The sequence below is a fragment of the Etheostoma spectabile genome, chromosome 3, assembly GCF_008692095.1.
Source record: "Etheostoma spectabile isolate EspeVRDwgs_2016 chromosome 3, UIUC_Espe_1.0, whole genome shotgun sequence".
NCBI classification, from domain to species: Eukaryota; Metazoa; Chordata; class Actinopteri; order Perciformes; family Percidae; genus Etheostoma; species Etheostoma spectabile.
In genome coordinates, this window is record NC_045735.1 from 32332954 (window position 1) to 32348798 (window position 15845).

A 15845-nucleotide genomic window follows, 5' to 3' on the forward strand; every position below is an offset into this window, starting at 1 on the left:
ACATGGTTAAGGAAGCGAGAACACACTATTTTTCTGAACTCATTACTACACATAAACACAATCCCAGTTTCTGTTTAAGACTGTGGATCAGCTGGTAAACCCACCCCTCCTTGTGTCTCAGCTAGAAGTAATGATGACTGTGAATTGTTTTTATCTTATTTTACCAATAAGGTGGTGTCAATCAGAGCCTCTATTACCCCCGCGGCCTCTTACTCAGAGGTTCCTCAACAACAACAAGAGAGTTTTAACCAGTTTTATGCCATCGACTTGTCTTAGCTTTTAAAAATATATCACAAATGAGAGTGTCCTCCAGCCCACTTGATGTAATACCTACAAAATTTTTACTGAAAGTAAAGATTCTGTTGGGCCCCCTTTGATCTCTGTTTTCAACAGCTCCCTATCTATTGGTTGTGTCCCTGATTATTTTAAAAACGGCTTGCGTGAACTCACTTTTAAAGAAACCTGGTTTAGATCCCTCCCTCCCACATAATTTTAGACCAAATTCAAAACTGCCTTTTATTGCAAAGATTCTAGAAAGAATTGTGTCCAAACAGCAGGTCACTGTACTGGAAAATAACAAAATATTTGAAAAGTTTCAGTCTGGTTTTAGGAAGTACCACAGCACTTTGCAAGACGTCCGCGCACCATGACTATTAACGGTAAAACAAAGTTACATAAGTTAATTCATAAGTACTGGCGGGCCTTCAAAGGTTACGGCCTGGTGCACTTGTGCCTGAAACCACCACAGGTGCGTTAAGTAGATTTTGTTAAATATTGTTAATACAGTTCTTTAAGGTTTTTCTGCTGGAGCAATTATATCGTTCCTTTTTTTTTTATTGAAAAAAGGTTCTCTGCTGGGGATGCCAACTGTTAGAAGCGGAATTATCCCACAGTTTGGTTTTTCTTCCTTTTCGGGGATTATAGTGTGGTTTTTTTTTTTCCATTTTATTTTATTGGGATTTGTGGGACACTCTCTCTATGGGTTCATTCTGTGATATTGAAAGCAGTAGTTTATGGCAAAGGGTCAGAGTTTTCTTTATGTGCAAGTTAGGTGCATTTATGTTGTCACTTAACTAGAAATTTCTTCCATATTACTAAAATTGAGTAGGACAGGACTACTAAACTGTATTTCATTGAATGTTAGAGGGATTAACAACCCTATTAAAGGAAAAGTTTTAACATACTTTAAGAAACAAAGCACAGACATTGCCTTTATTCAAGAGACCCATCTCACAGATATAGAACATTTAAAGTTGCGCAGAGACTGGGTTGGTCATGTATTTTATTCTTCCTTTTCATCCAAGGCTAGAGGTGTAGCCTTGCTTGTCAATAAAAATCTCAGATTTAGGCTAAATTATATGGAAAATGACAGATTCGGCAGATTAATTTTGGTGGACTGTGTAATAAATACAAACAGGGTAATACTTGTATCTTTGTATGGCCCAAATTTGGACAACCCAGAATTTTTAATGACTTAATTCTAAAGCTGGCAACGATTGAGCTCCATGTATACTGGGAGGCGACTATAACCTAGTTCTTTAATCCATTAATGGATCGTTCCTCTCCTAAACTCGCTACACTGTCCAGATCTGCGGTTGCTCTGACTCGGGGTATGAAGGAATTAGGATTGGGGGATGTCTGGCGTTTACGTAATCCATCTAGCAAAGATTACTCATTCTACTCCAATGTTCACAACACTTATTCAAGAATAGATATGTTTTTAACCTCGTACCCACTTTTGTCACAAATTAAAACTTGTTCTTATTTAGCAGCTACGATTTCAGATCATAACCCCATACAGATGAGTTAGAATTGCATCAACCTGTTTTCTCTTCTCCTAGATGGAGATTCAGAGAATATCTTCTTAGAGATCCAGAATTTGTCACTTTCATGAATACCAAATAGATAGTATCTAGAAGTAAATTTAAATACCTCCTCACACTCAAATATATGGGAAGCGCTCAAAGCTTATATGAGGGGCATTTTATTCATATATTTCATATAAATGCAAACAAAAAAGGGAACAGCTTTCTCAAATAGAAAAAGATATAAGGACTTTGGAAATTGATCATTCAAGAACAAAACGCCCAGAATTACTTAGTGCTTTAAAACAAAAACGGATTTTATATGACAACCTATATACAAGTAAAGCTGAGGCAGCAATGGCTAGAACTAAATATCATTACTACGAATTCGGCAATAAAACAAGCAAGCTACTGGCGTGGCAGATAAAAAAAGAAGACAATGAAAAATTTATTCAGAGTATCAAAACAGATGATGGTAGACATTTAGAAAATACAAAAGACATAAATTTGGAATTTAGAAAATATTATCAATCGTTATATAAATCCGAACTTCACAAAGACAGTGTAGATATAAAACAATTTTTGAATCAGTTACATTTACCCAAGATTAATATAACCGACAAAGACATACTGGACGGTGAGGTAAGTGAGGAAGAGGTCCGCCTTGCTGTTAAAGCATTACAAAATAATAAAGCCTCAGGCCCAGATGGCTTCCCAATTGAATATTTTAAAACTTTTTCAAATAAATTATTAACTCCCCTTACAAGTATGATTAAGGAGGCATTCCAAAAGACAGTACTTCCTCAATCTTTAGAACTTGCAACAATAACATTGCTTCCTAAGCCGGGAAAAGATGTACAAAAGTGCGGTAATTATAGACCCTTGAGCCTTCTCAACTCCGACTATAAGATCTTGTCTAAATTAATAGCATCCCGACTGGAAAAAATAATCCCAAAAATTATTCATGCAGACCAAACAGGCTTTGTTAAGAACCGACAGGGAGCGGACAATATTCGGAGGTTGTTTCATGTTATTGATGTTGCTAAAAGACAGAGGTACCCCTTAGTAATACTTTCTATGGATGCTGAGAAGGCGTTCGACAGAATTGAACCTGATTTTCTTTTTGAGACCTGAGAGCTATGAATTTTGGTGAAACTTTATTAGATATGTAAGAACACTTTTTAATAGCCCTAGATCACAGATCTTGACTAATGGGGTTCTGTCGGACGCTTTCTCGCTCTCTCGAGGTTGTAGGCAGGGCTGCCCAAGTTCTCCTAGCCTATTCTCCATTGCTATAGAACCATTAGCAATTGCTATCCGCTCTGATTCATCCATTACAGGTATAAATGTAGGTACAGAAGAACATAAAGTGGCGTTATATGCAGACGATCTGTTAGCATTTATATCTCAACCGTCTAAATCCTTTCCACCTTTACTGGCATGCCTTGGGACATACAGTGCAGTCTCTGGCTACAAAATCAATTACTCCAAAAGTGTAGCGTTTCCACTCAATATTACAGAACAGGAGACACAATTGCTGCCTGGTTCATTTAAATGGTGTATAGAAGGTTTTACATACCTTGGTGTTAATATTTGTTCCTCGTATGATCAAATTTTCCGAAAGAATTACCTACCATTACTTAATAAAACCAAAACAGAGCTGGACCGATGGATGGATCTCCCACTATCTTTGATTGGCAGAGTTAATTCAATTAAAATGTCTATATTACCTAAATTTATTTACTTATTTCAATGTATCCCCTTAAAAGTCCCAATGACATTTTTTAAGGATTTGGATAAAGCAATATCTCTATTTTTATGGCAAAAGAAGGTCCCAAGAGTTAAGCTTCTTACTCTACAGGCTCCCTATGCTAAAGGTGGATTAAATCTTCCAAATTTCAGAATGTACTACTTAGCCTCCCAGTTCCGTACTTTATGGATGTGGATTTATTCTAATGGTAACGATGTGAGGTGGGTCTCGATAGAACAACAAGAATTAAAATCCATTTCATTAGCAATCATCCCCTTTTTGAGTTCAAAAAGCAACTTTCTACAATTACATCAATCCTTTAATCTTAGCTACCTACAATGCATGGCTTCAGTTACACACTCTCTTGAACATTAAGATACAACTGTTGATTAACACACCACTTAAAAATAACCCCAGCATCCCCCAGCCTTTAGCAGATGGTATTCTACAAACTTGGGTCAGAAAGGGTATTAGGTCAGTTGGCGACCTTTATACCAATAATGTCTTTGCCAGCTTTGATCAATTATCTGAATTATTTGACTTGCACAGGCACAATCTTTTCAAATATTTGCAGATCAGACATTGGATTAAGAACCAAACAGTAGAAATATTTCCAAATAAACCAGAGGAAACTCTGCTTGAATCATGTTTATTGGATCCCAAACGTACTACTACAAAAGGACTTACTTCCTCTGTTTATAAAATTGTTCTTGACTATTCACCAGCTTATGACAAGCACTCAAAACAATCTAAATGGGAGTTGGACTTAAAGTGCAACTATGATGACAAAAGCTGGAACAGATTACTAAATTCTTCTCAAACTATATTAACATCAACAAAACATAGACAAATTCAATTTAATATTCTTCACCGCATATATTATACCCCACATAGGCTGAATAAGCTGAATGCTAGTATCTCTGACAAATGCCAGAGATGTAAGATGTCTGTAGGGGATCTTCTTCATATGCTTTGGAATTGTGTGCATTTGCAAATCTACTGGAATAATGTAATTCAGGCAACTTCATCAGTTTGTGGGATACCTTTAGAACCTGACCCTAGGATATGGATACTTGGAGATGTTATGTCTTTGAAATTAAATTCCTGTAAGAAATACTTTATTTTAATAGCATCATCTGCAGCAAAAAAGTGTATACTTAAAAATTGGAAATCTATGGAGCCTCCAAACCAAAAACACTGGATCAACGAACTGTTGTCGTACTGCACGCCTGAAAAGATTCTCCATTCAATACGGGGGACATTGGCTGAGTACGACCAGATATGGACTCCCTTCCTGGACATTCTTACCAGCCTAGATCTGAGAGACTGATCTGGAGTGATCTATACGGTCTTGTTTATTTCCTCTATATTTCTGTTGTATCCTTTACTCCTTTATCTGACCTTTTAAGCATATGGATAGTGCTAAATATAATGTTATTAAGTGTGTTGCTACGCATAGAGAGAGTGGGTGGGGTGGTGTATTTTTTTTTTTTTTTCTTTTTTTTTTGGTGGGGGGGGAGGAGTGGAAAAAGGAAAAAAAAAAAAAAAAAAGAAGAATATTGTATCCTTGATGTAGATTCTGTATGGACACATATTCTGAATAAACATATATATACTAAGTAAGACTTTCATCTTAAATGATTTTATCTTGTCTGCAAATCTAGATTTTATGTTTTTAACTGAATCCTGGTTGCAAATGAATGACTATAGCCAGCTATCTGAACTGTGTCCGCCTCAATATGATTGTTTTAGTCAACCGAGAGTCAGTGGTCGTGGTGGTGGGCTAGTGAGCGTGTTAAATTCAAAATGTCATCAAGTACGCTGTGATGAATTTAACTCCTTTGAAGTTCTCACTCTTAAAGTTGGAGGGCTGCAACCTATCATACTTGTTATAATTTATCACCCCCCAAAACAGCCTGGAAGATTTTTATCAGAACTTTCTGAATTTTTATCTACTCAGGTTTTAAATTATGACAGAATTGTTCTTTGTGGTGATTTTGACATTCATGTTGATGACCCCAACAATGTTAATGCAACTAACTTTTTAAATATGGCCACTTCTTTTAACTTCAAACAACATGTAAAAGGGAAAACACATAACCGTGGTCATACACTGGACTTTTTACCTTGGGTGTCAGCATTTCTTCTGTGGAATTAGTGGACATGACCATATTTGACCACAAATGTATTGTTTTTTAGCTGCGATTCGCCTGTTACTCAAGCCGCCTCACTAAGCTCCTTGTGTTCTTTCTTCTTTAATGAACAAATTGTTTCAAAGTTTTGCGCATTCTTTCAGAGCCAAAGCCAACACCTGTCTGATTCCAAAACCAACAATCTGGTTGATCACTTCAATCATATCTGCTTATTGTCACTAAATATTACTGCTCCTCTAAAGGTTAGGCCTACGTCTAAAGCTAGTAAGCAACCCTAGATAAATGACAGCATTCGCAGGCTAAAAAGGGAATTCAGGAAAGCAGAGCGCAGATGGAAAGAAATCCAGTCTCTAAGTCCATTACCTCAGTCTGAAGGATTTATTAATTAAATACAATAACATGGTTAAGGAAGCGAGAACACACTATTTTTCTGAACTCATTACTACACATAAACACAATCCCAGGTTTCTGTTTAAGACTGTGGATCAGCTGGTAAACCCAACCCCTCCTTGTGTCTCAGCTAGAAGTAATGATGACTGTGAATTGTTTTTATCTTATTTTACCAATAAGGTGGTGTCAATCAGAGCCTCTATTACCCCCGCGGCCTCTTACTCAGAGGTTCCTCAACAACAACAAGAGAGTTTTAACCAGTTTTATGCCATCGACTTGTCTTAGCTTTTAAAAATATATCACAAATGAGAGTGTCCTCCAGCCCACTTGATGTAATACCTACAAAATTTTTACTGAAAGTAATAGATTCTGTTGGGCCCCCTTTGATCTCTGTTTTCAACAGCTCCCTATCTATTGGTTGTGTCCCTGATTATTTTAAAACGGCTTGTGTGAACTCACTTTTAAAGAAACCTGGTTTAGATCCCTCCCTCCCACATAATTTTAGACCAAATTCAAAACTGCCTTTTATTGCAAAGATTCTAGAAAGAATTGTGTCCAAACAGCAGGTCACTGTACTGGAAAATAACAAAATATTTGAAAAGTTTCAGTCTGGTTTTAGGAAGTACCACAGCACTGAGACTGCCCTGCTTAAAGTCATCAATGACCTTTTAATGTCTGCTGATGAAGGCATGTGCTCAGTCCTTGTACTCCTGGACCTTAGGGCTGCTTTTGACACCATTGATCACAACATCATGTTAGACAGACTAAGGCACTGGGTGGGGATCTCTGGTACTGCCCTGGAATGGTTTTCATCCTACCTGTCAAATAGGAAGTTTTGTGTGTCTGTAAACAACTATGTCTCCTCGTTCTGTCCAGTTAAATATGGTGTGCCTCAGGGGTCGGTCTTAGGACCCATTTTGTTTTCCTTGAATCTACTTCCCCTTGGACATATTATCCATTAACATGGCATTTCTTTCACTTGACAGTCAGATCCACAGACCCTGGAATGTGAGTTCACTTAACACTGCCTTTGTGAAATTAAAATAGATGTCAAATAATTTCCTCCAGCTGAAATCAGACAAAACAGAAAACCTGGTATAGGGTCTTAGCAGTGGCAAATCAAATACTGCCATCTGCCCGGGGTTTTCTAGTAATCCATTAAACTTGGAAAGAACCTTGGTGTTTTTTTTGATGGTAATTTAATTTCGAGCAGCACCCCCACAAAACTTTTTCAATCGTTTTTATTTTTAGAAATTCATAACTAATATTGCGTTCGTTCGGATCTCTGAGGAAAAGGAGGCTGAAGGTGAAATTGAGAATTAAGAAAAGGTTTAATGCAACAGCAGTGATGAAGCTGATAAGACAAAGACAATAAGACACAAACAAACACAATAACACTGCAGCTGACAGCGGACTGATCCACGCTTCCCCTGATGGAGTCACCTGAAAGCAGTCCTGAATATCCCTAAAACACTCTTATTTATGTCCTGCACCTTGGGGCGGTTCCTTTTCACCTGGCACATTCAAATCCATTCTCATTGGTCCACTGTTGTCATGACAACATGCCGAGTGCATCTTTGCTGTCCAATGAGAACTGACCTGCCTGCAAACTCTGCACCTTTGGGGGTCGTTTTGGTTACAGAACAAAAGGTTCTGTTGTGTAAATGTGAAACTCTGACATCAACATAGTCCAATCAACATTGTATTGTCTCAGCCTAGACTAAAACCACAGGGGACAGGAGACAGAAGACCACCTTTTGTTGCATAGCAGGAAGCCCCTTTCCATATGTTAAATGCTAGACTTGACCTGTGGTTCTTTACAGTCAGAGAAAAAGAGGGGGAAGGTGAGGAACAAATGTATGCATAATTTTCTAACCTGGCTCCTTCAGACATTTTAACTTTTCTATGTTAACTTTAATGACCCCGAGACACGCCTTCATCTCATCACGCTTGGATTATTGCAATAGCCTTTTCACCTGTTTAACCCAAAAATCTATTGATCGACTCCAAACTGTCCAGAACTCAGCTGCCAAACTTTTAACCAGACCAAAGAAATATGACCACATTACATCTATTTTAGCTTCTTTACACTGGCTCCCAGTATGTTTAAGAATTGACTTTAAAATTCTATTGATCACTTTTAAAGCTCTTCATGGCCTCTCGCCTTGTTATATTTCGGAACTTTTGGTCCCATATACACCAGCACGCACCTTGAGATCCTCGGGCAGAGGTCTGCAATCTGTTCCAGAGTCTCGACTGAAAACTAAAGGGGAAAGAGCGTTTGCTGTCAGGCCCCCGAGGCTCTGGAACAGCCTGCCCGAGGAAATCAGGTCTGAGTCACTGAACTCTTTTAAGTCCCTTCTTAAAACATAATTTTATAGGAGAGCCTTTCTCGATCTTATTTGACTTTATTTTATCCCTTTTATTTTATTGTATTTTACTAATTTTATATTTATCTGTATTTAGTCTTTTCAATGTTTTCATGCTTTTATCTTTTTGTATTATTGTCTCTTGGGTATTATTGTCTTTACACTTGTTAAAGCACTTTGTAACTTGTTTTTGAAAAGTGCTCTCCAAATAAAGATTATTATTATTATTATTATTACAGAACACTTTACGCCAAAACCAACAGAGTCAGGAACTGTTTCTTTCCACAAGCAACACTCTGATAAACAGCTGACTTCTTACTCACAGTGCCAGGTTAAATTCCTGTGCAATGACCCAGCAAAAATGTCTCTAATCAGTCTGTTTACTGGTTCCACTTATTATTTAAGCTGACAGCGATGCAGGTGGATCCCCCCCTCGTGTCCTGGATTGTTGACTACCTGACTGGCAGACCACAGTATGTGCCCTGCAAACACTGTGTGTCAGACAGAGTGGTCAGCAACACCGGGGCCCCCGCAAGGGACTGTCCTTTCTCCCTTCCTCTTCACCATCTACACCACAGACTTCAACTACCACACAGAGTCCTGCCATCTTCAGAAGTTTTCTGATGACTCTGCTGTGGTTGGATGTATCAGCGAGGGGGACGAGGCTGAGTACAGAGCTGTGGTGGGGGACTTTGTCACGTGGAGTGAGCTGAACCATCTACAGCTCAACGTGACAAGGACCAAGGAGCTGGTGGTGGATCTAAAGAGAGCCAAGGCAGCAGTGAGCCCTGTTTCCATCCAGGGGGTCAGTGTGGACATTGTGGAGGATAAAAATACCTGGGAGTACACTTAGACAATAAACTGGACTGGGCCAAGAACACTCAAGCCCTCTACAGGAAGGGCCAAAGCCGTCTCTACTTTCTGAGGAGGCTGAGGTCCTTCAACATCTGCAGGAAGATGCTGAGGATGTTTTGTAAGTCTGTGGTGGCCAGTGCTATCCTCTTTGCTGTTGCATCCTGGGGCAGCAGGCTGAGGGTAGCGGACGCCAAAAGACTCAATAAACTGATTCGCAAGGCCAGTGACGTTGTGGGGGTGGATCTGGACTCTCTGTCGGGTGTGTCAGATAGGAGGATGCTGTCCAAACTACATGCCATCTTGGACAATGTCTCACACCCACTCCATGGCTTGCTGCTCAATCACAGGAGCACTTTCAGTGATAGAGTCATTCTCCCAAAATGCACCACAGAGCGCCACAGGAAGTCATTCCTGCCTGTGGCCATCAAACTTTATAACTCCTCCCTCTAAGTGTCTGACACAAGGACACTTAGAGAGGTTGAAACTGGACAATATTATCTGTTTTGTGCAATAACACTGGCTTGTAATGTGTACAATACTCAACTGCTACTATTATTATTATTTTTATATATATATTATTATGTCACACTGATCATAAAAAAATTGAAAGTTAAAAAAAGAAAGTATATACTGAGTATGAAAACTCTTGTTCATTACATTTTACTTCATAATTGCAACCGCATGTGTTGTATTAATTGTTGCAAAGCGTTCTGTATAGTTTGTTTGTTAACATGACAACACCATTGATCTGAAGCTCAATGCTGTCATGTAAATAGTTTTCTAATCAGCAATAAATATAACAATTTCTGATCAACCCATATCAATTGCATGCTTAAAATAACATACTGGTTAAAGCCCCGCCCATTTCAAGACAACCCGACCCAGTTGCAGGTTAAATCTGACCACTTCCGGGTTAGGCCCCGCCCAGTCCGAGTACGTATACGGATAAAGATAATTCATGTGGTAAACAGATACAGATACAGATAATGCTGTACTCGCTCATCCCTAATATTTACTCATCTCTCTTTATAGCTGTTAATCTACTTTGATAGCCAGTTTGTAGAGGTGTAAAGTTGGAAATGACAAACAAGGAATTTAGTAGCCAAAGAGCAGCATGAGCTAGCCAGGAGTCATACTTAGAATCTTCTGATCGTAATCAGACGCGTTATCCATTGTGCCACTAGCCCTACGTTCCCCATAGAGAATAGCTACGTTCCCACGCCATTGTATGCCCTTACGTCTTGTGAAATGTAATCAGACACATTACCCATTGCCCCACAAGCCCTAGGTTCAGAGAGCATTGGGAGTATCTGGGTTCTCACACCATTCTATGCAAACAGTTGATCTTTGTTGCCAATTGTACAGAAATCCAGTCAAATCTTTGTTCTAATCCAAAACGTGGGGCCTCCTGCAGGACCTTTATCCTGATCTGTCCAGTTTCTATCATTGTAAAATGAAGCAGAGGATGGAACAATGTACAGTGATCCCTCGCCACTTCGGGGTTTTCACTTATCGCGGATTCGCTATTTCGCGGATTTTCATAATGCATTTTTTTTTTTTTGGTGCTTGTGCTCTGCATTCTGATTCGCTAAAAACTCCCCTCCCGCTTCTTGTAATTTTAATACGAATGCAAAAGGGTTGTAACTGTTCGCAACAAGACCATGTACGGATGGAGACGGCATAGCTCTGTGGATTAAGACTGCAGAAAAAAAAACATAACCCGGATACAAACGTCAGAAGAAGAGAACACTGCAGAGCGCAGTCAGGATGCAGGGGCCCAGTCTGAAGAGCAGTGAAACGGCCTACACGTGAGTCACTGTATTTGTATACATGTAATAGTTGCTAATTGTAAAAAAAAATTTTTTTTTCTATTTCGCGGATTTCACTTATCGCGGGTCATTTTCGGAACGTAACCCCCGCGATAAACGAGGGATTACTGTAGACGCATAACAGAGATCAAGCTTCTTAAAGTTGCCGAGACCCGGATTCGAACCGGGGTTGCTGCGGCCACAACGCAGAGTACTAACCACTATACGATCACAGCCACTTGGTAGCAGTGGGGCCTTGTTTTTGTGATAGCATAGTTGGAACTCTGAACTTCAACTCTACTGATATTTTCCCGCTTTCTCTAATTGTTGACTAACAAATGAAAATTTCATGGATGGTTTATCTAGCACTGCTGATTCTGTCCTTCAGGGACAAATTAGTTTTTTCAAGGAAAGATGATTAGCAAGCAAAAACAGGAAAACATCAGCTTGATTATTGCTGTAGTTGACTGACACCAAGGGGCTTAGATAAATTTACACACATGTTGAAACAATGAGAACACATCATTTGGCTCTTCATATATGTCCATTTTCTTTGTAGTGTTTGTGTTGGGGGGTAAAGTTGGAAATGACAAACAACGGATTTAGGTGCTAAAGAGCAATCCGAGCTAGCTAGGAGTCGAACCTAGAATCTTCTGATTCGTAGTCAGACGCGTTATCCATTGCGCCACTAGCCCTACATTCAGCATTGGGAAAAAAGCTACGTTTCCTCACCATTGTATGCAAATAGTTGTGATCTTTGTTGGCAAACGTAGAGAAGGCCAGTCAAATGTTTGTTGTTGTCCAAAATTTGGGGACTCTTGAAGGACTTTTAGGCTAAGCTGTCCAGTTTTTATCAATGTAAAGTAAAGCAGAAGAAGTAGTAATTCAAAGGAACAACAGAAAAGTAGCTTCTCACAGGTTGCGTGACCCAGATTCCTAGGGGGGGTTGCTGTAGCCGCCGCAACGCAGAGTACCAAGCACTATGAGATCACGGCCATTTGGTATGAAATTGCCACGTTGTTGTGATAGCATAGTCGTAAATCTGAATCAAAAATATGCTGCTATTTTCTAGGTTTCCCTAATTGAAGAGTAACAACTGATAATTCCAGGATAGTTTATCTAGTGCTGCTGATTCGAAAAAACAAATACAGAGAAAGCTTGATGATAGCTTTGCTGAGTTAAATTGAAGGATTTAGGGCTGTTTTAGCACATGTTGAAAAGCTATTTACGCATCATTAGACTGTTCATACGTATAAATTTACTGTGATAGACAGTTTGTACCGGAGTAAACTTGGAAATGAGTATCAAGTAATTTAATAGCTAAAGAACAGAACAAACTATCCAGGAGTCATCCCTTACGTCTTGTGAAATGTAATCAGACACATTACCCATTGCCCCACAAGCCCTAGGTTCAGAGAGCATTGGGAGTATCTGGGTTCTCACACCATTCTATGCAAACAGTTGATCTTTGTTGCCAATTGTACAGCAATCCAGTCAAATCTTTGTTCTAATCCAAAACGTGGGGCCTCCTGCAGGACCTTTATCCTGATCTGTCCAGTTTCTATCATTGTAAAATGAAGCAGAGGATGGAACAATTTAGAGGCATAACAGAGATCAAGCTTCTCAAAGTTGCCGAGACCCGGATTCGAACCGGGGTTGCTGCGGCCACAAAGCAGAGTAATAACCACTATACGATCACGGCCACTTGGTAGCAGTGGGGCCTTGTTTTTGTGATAGCATAGTTGGACTCTGAACTTCAACTCTACTGATATTTCCCGCTGTTCTCTAATTGTTGACTAACAAATGAAAATTTCATGGAGGTTTATCTAGCACTGCTGATCTGTCCTTCAGGGACAAATTTGTTTTTCAAGGAAGATGGTTAGCAAAACAAAAAAAGGAAAACATCAGCTTGATTATTGCTGTAGTTGACTGACACCAAGGGGCTAGATAAATTAAACCCCATGTTGAAACAATGAGAACACATCATTTGGCTCTTCATATATGTCCATTTTCTTTGTAGTGTTTGTGTTGGGGGGTAAAGTTGGAAATGACAAACAACGGATTTAGGTGCTAAAGAGCAATCCGAGCTAGCTAGGAGTCGAACCTAGAATCTTCTGATTCGTAGTCAGACGCGTTATCCATTGCGCCACTAGCCCTACATTCAGCATTGGGAAAAAAGCTACGTTTCCTCACCATTGTATGCAAATAGTTGTGATCTTTGTTGGCAAACGTAGAGAAGGCCAGTCAAATGTTTGTTGTTGTCCAAAATTTGGGGACTCTTGAAGGACTTTTAGGCTAAGCTGTCCAGTTTTTATCAATGTAAAGTAAAGCAGAAGAAGTAGTAATTCAAAGGAACAACAGAAAAGTAGCTCCTCACAGGTGCCGTGACCCAGATTCCTAACGGGGTTGCTGTAGCCGCCGCAACGCAAAGTACCAAGCACTATGAGATCACGGCCATTTGGTATTGAAATTGCCGCGTTGTTGTGATAGCATAGTCGGAAATCTGAATCACAAATATGCTGCTATTTTCTAGGTTTCCCTAATTGAAGAGTAACAACTGATAATTCCAGGGATAGTTTATCTAGTGCTGCTGATTCGAAAAAAACAAATACAGAGAAAGCTTGATGATAGCTTTGCTTGAGTTAAATTGAAGGATTTAGGGCTGTTTTAGCACATGTTGAAAAGCTATTTACGCATCATTAGACTGTTCATACGTATAAATTTACTGTGATAGACAGTTTGTACCGGAGTAAACTTGGAAATGAGTATCAAGTAATTTAATAGCTAAAGAACAGAACAAACTATCCAGGAGTCATCCCTTACGTCTTGTGAAATGTAATCAGACACATTACCCATTGCCCCACAAGCCCTAGGTTCAGAGAGCATTGGGAGTATCTGGGTTCTCACACCATTCTATGCAAACAGTTGATCTTTGTTGCCAATTGTACAGCAATCCAGTCAAATCTTTGTTCTAATCCAAAACGTGGGGCCTCCTGCAGGACCTTTATCCTGATCTGTCCAGTTTCTATCATTGTAAAATGAAGCAGAGGATGGAACAATTTAGAGGCATAACAGAGATCAAGCTTCTCAAAGTTGCCGAGACCCGGATTCGAACCGGGGTTGCTGCGGCCACAACGCAGAGTACTAACCACTATACGATCACGGCCACTTGGTAGCAGTGGGGCCTTGTTTTTGTGATAGCATAGTTGGAACTCTGAACTTCAACTCTACTGATATTTTCCCGCTTTCTCTAATTGTTGACTAACAAATGAAAATTTCATGGATGGTTTATCTAGCACTGCTGATTCTGTCCTTCAGGGACAAATTTGTTTTTTCAAGGAAAGATGATTAGCAAGCAAAAACAGGAAAACATCAGCTTGATTATTGCTGTAGTTGACTGACACCAAGGGGCTTAGATAAATTTACACACATGTTGAAACAATGAGAACACATCATTTGGCTCTTCATATATGTCCATTTTCTTTGTAGTGTTTGTGTTGGGGGGTAAAGTTGGAAATGACAAACAACGGATTTAGGTGCTAAAGAGCAATCCGAGCTAGCTAGGAGTCGAACCTAGAATCTTCTGATTCGTAGTCAGACGCGTTATCCATTGCGCCACTAGCCCTACATTCAGCATTGGGAAAAAAGCTACGTTTTCTCACCATTGTATGCAAATAGTTGTGATCTTTGTTGGCAATCGTAGAGAAGGCCAGTCAAATGTTTGTTGTTGTCCAAAATTTGGGGACTCTTGAAGGACTTTTAGGCTAAGCTGTCCAGTTTTTATCAATGTAAAGTAAAGCAGAAGAAGTAGAAATTTTAAAAGGAACAACAAAAAAGAGCCTCCCATTTGCCGGCCCCAGATTTCAAAAGGGGGGGTTTGCGTAGCGCCCCCAACGCAAAGTCCCAAAGGGCCCTATGAGACAGGGGCCTTTTGGGTTTTAAAATTTTCCCGCTTTGTTGGTAGTGTTGAAAATAAAAATTTTTTAAATTTTTTCAATACTAGTAATTTAATGTTTCAGTTTTAAGAGTATTGTGCAGTGGGTTTGAAAAGATGATTTTAATCAGGGGGTGTGGGCCCCAAAATTTCCCTTGCTTTTAAAAATTTTTTCCATTGTCTGTCTCAAAAAAAGGTAGAAAAAAAACCCTTTTTTTTCCTCCCCCTCCCCCCCTTTTTCCCAGGGTTTCCCCCTCCCCAAAATTGGTTTTTAAAAACCAAAAGACAATTAAAAATTTAAAAAGGGAAAACTTTTGGCTCCACAAAAAGGAAGGGGGCCTCCGTCTTCACCCCCGGGTTGTCCGGGGACTGAGGGGGACGCGGGAAGGGTTTCGTTTGTATTGGGGTTGGCTTCCCCCTACAGATAATTCACGTTTGATCTATGTGTGTAAAAAACTCCCCCAAAGGAGGGGGTTTTAGAGCATTTTCCCTTCCCGATTGGAAAAAGAAAAGGGTGAACTAGATTATGTTGCCACAACAAGGGAAACCAATGAGAAGGGATTTAAAAGCACAGGGGGGGAAAAAAAGGAAACCCCCCCAGGTGCGGGGAAAAAAAGGGAGTTTTTTAGGATTTTTTCAAAAATGTTAATGGGGACCCGTAGGAGGAGCGTGGATCAGTCCGCTGTCAGCTGCAGTGTTATTGTGTTTGTATTGTCTGATTGTCTTTGTCTCATCATCTTCATCACTGCTGTTGCATTAAACCTTCACCAATTCTCAATTT

General features: G+C 39.6%; 6 non-coding genes across 6 annotated transcripts; all 6 read right to left on the reverse strand.

Annotated features, from left to right (window-relative positions):
* Positions 1 to 11294: 11294 nt before the first annotated feature.
* On the reverse strand, positions 11295 to 11366 carry trnah-gug (transfer RNA histidin (anticodon GUG)). The gene has a single exon. It is a non-coding gene; the product is annotated as a tRNA-His (tRNA).
* Positions 11367 to 11752: 386 nt separating this feature from the next.
* On the reverse strand, positions 11753 to 11825 carry trnar-acg (transfer RNA arginine (anticodon ACG)). Its single transcript has one exon. It is a non-coding gene; the product is annotated as a tRNA-Arg (tRNA).
* A 935-nt stretch (positions 11826 to 12760) lies between these two features.
* trnah-gug (transfer RNA histidin (anticodon GUG)) lies at positions 12761 to 12832 on the reverse strand. The gene has a single exon. It is a non-coding gene; the product is annotated as a tRNA-His (tRNA).
* Positions 12833 to 13213: 381 nt separating this feature from the next.
* Positions 13214 to 13286, reverse strand: trnar-acg (transfer RNA arginine (anticodon ACG)). The gene has a single exon. It is a non-coding gene; the product is annotated as a tRNA-Arg (tRNA).
* A 938-nt stretch (positions 13287 to 14224) lies between these two features.
* trnah-gug (transfer RNA histidin (anticodon GUG)) lies at positions 14225 to 14296 on the reverse strand. Its single transcript has one exon. It is a non-coding gene; the product is annotated as a tRNA-His (tRNA).
* A 386-nt stretch (positions 14297 to 14682) lies between these two features.
* Positions 14683 to 14755, reverse strand: trnar-acg (transfer RNA arginine (anticodon ACG)). The gene has a single exon. It is a non-coding gene; the product is annotated as a tRNA-Arg (tRNA).
* Between the last annotated feature and the right edge of the window lie 1090 nt (positions 14756 to 15845).